Source organism: Aplysia californica, unplaced genomic scaffold (genome assembly GCF_000002075.1).
Source record: "Aplysia californica isolate F4 #8 unplaced genomic scaffold, AplCal3.0 scaffold00412, whole genome shotgun sequence".
NCBI classification, from domain to species: domain Eukaryota; kingdom Metazoa; phylum Mollusca; class Gastropoda; order Aplysiida; family Aplysiidae; genus Aplysia; species Aplysia californica.
In genome coordinates, this window is record NW_004797682.1 from 334894 (window position 1) to 337549 (window position 2656).

Here is a 2656-nt window from a genome sequence, read left to right on the forward strand (position 1 = left end):
GATGATGATGATGATGATGATGATGATGATGATGATGATGATGATGATGATGACAAAGTTTTATTTTGAAAAAATACCTCAACTCGCGTAAAACCAAAACAAACCCCGTTAAACAGATTAGGGGGACCTGACACTATATTCTGCAGGCAAAAGGGGGCGTGGTGACTTTTACCCTGTCAGCGTTATTAATTTTTGGACATAAACTTCGATTTTAAAAATGACATAAAGAACACTTTTCGGTTGAGAAAAATGTGGCGCATCTCTTTGGTTTTGACATACGGTAAAAAATAGTATTTATTTTTTTAATTAGATCAAATACGTCATTGCAACCGTTTGCTTTAGCTCATATTCTATTTATAGCTTTCCCTAAACGAAATCTTTAAACGAAGTACACTGTATAATCAAGAACAAAAATTAATGCGTCTTACAAGTAGGAAAAACAAAGGTTTCGTAACAACTCCTCCTATTCAAATTTGTATCCCAGGAGAAATGTTAATTTTAAAAAGCTCAAAATATGTTTTAAATATCTTTAAAAAAAAGATAATTCCTGATATTGCACGAAACAAGGCAAGAACCGGACAGTTTGCAAAAAACAGAACTTACGATACTTTACATCGAACATCGTTGAGTACTCGACTGGAGTAATGGGTATCGCTCCGTGCCTAGATTGTGTAACAATGTTACAGTATAAAAGTAATAAAAGCTCATCTGAAAACTGGCATGCTGATGTATTCGCTTACATTACGGTCGGAATGCGGAGAGAGAAAACATCTGATCATGAAGCAATAGGAGATGCCATGTTTTGTTGCAAAAATGGACAATTTATGAGGATATTGTTCGGAATCAATGCGAGTTGAAGACGGTACTCCAAAAACATCGAAACTTTTTGCTCGACAATAAAAAGTACACAGCTAGCCATCAGATGCTTTTCCTATAATTTCAGACCTCTCTTGAGTTGTCACGTTATTTTCTCTTTAAATCACACACACACACACACACACACACACACACACACACACACACACACACACACACACACACACACACACACACACACACTTTGGCAAAACACCATGTTTTCCTACCGCGAGATTTGTACCTCGCCTTTGAAGTCGTGCTGTGTGAAGAGCCATGCAGCGATAGACACATAAGGGGAGAACCATATTAACACCCGACACCGACAGTCTGACCTGACCCGCAGTTTTCCGTCCGGTGCGGCCGACCATAATATTGGCCCGGGAGTTTGACGGTCAGACACCGCCGTCGTGCAAATTAACAAACTTTTAATTGTTGTTGTTGTTGCTTTTGAGACGCAAAAAGGGGGGGGGGGGACCAAGACAAGAAGATTTTCAGTGCATCCCATCCAAAGAAAGCGTGATACACTAGGTGCAATTCATAATTTTGTTTTCGCAGTTCTTGGAAGATAGAGAAAAATTCCAACAATACTATCGCATGAAACATATGTTTCAATGAACTGCTAGAGACAATTATGCAGAGCTGACCAAGAACTGCTAGAATTCTGTGTGGTGTGACAAGTGGTGTCATTGAGGCGGGAAAGGGGACACAAATATGCAAAGAGAACATAATTAAAATTACGTCCCATCTCCCCCGACATGTTTTCTCGGAGGCGGTCTGACCGGGGACGACACAGGACGTTGGGCGTCAATATGGTAGCCGGGGACGACACAGGACGTTGGGCGTCAATATGGTAGCCGAAATCGTTTGGGTTTTTTTTGGGGTTACCTTCCGTAACTAAAGAGCCGGTGCGCATTCTTTTGTGCCCGAAGACGGTCTGGTCTGACCATCCCTGTCCGGCTTAATATGGTTGCAGCATAAATGTCATAACGGGAAGAACAGCAGCCTGAGATTAATGGAGAGAAGAAGGAAGAGGGAGGTAAGAAAGTGAAGACAAAGCAGCGTAACATGAGTACATGGATACGTTGACATTCCTGTTTGACAATGTAATATGAGTATATCTGGAATACCTGGATGGAGGTGTCATCTCTGACTCAGAGGTTGACGTGTAATGACCCTCCATCCTTCACGGTCACAAGCTGTGTTTGCATATTATTCTGCTATACCCAGGCCAGTCCATGTTTTCATGTTGTCTATCCATGTCACTCTTTGTCTGCTCCTGGCTCTCCTGCCTCGAATCAATCCTTCAAGCACCTTTTTCACAATGGTCTGGTGTCGTTTTAAGTGACCAAGGTATTGTATTTTTCTATATTCTATTTTCAAGCAGGGTTTGTTTTGCAGAGAATCTGACACAGCTCACAATATTATTCTTTTATTGCGTTCCAGCTTATTTTGGCAATTCTGCGGTAGCACCACATCTAAAACGCAACTATCTTGCTTTCTTCTTTCATTGTTTAAATCCATGTCTCAGCGCTGAGTCCCGAAGCTGTGTCCTTGGAAAAGCCAGTTTACAAGAATTTTCCTCACCTCACCCTTTGTGGGAGTGGGTATCTGGCTTCAGGCGACGAAAGATCTCGTCAGCTTGTTCGTGTTTGAGCGCTTAATCTGCCGCTTGCGTCCTGCGCTTCTCGGGAAGCTGGGAATATTTCTGGGTGTTCTAAGATCTGTTTGATGATAACAGTTGTCAAGTGCACAGAGCTTGCTGTTGATCATGGATGTGCGCTATATCATTATCATTATT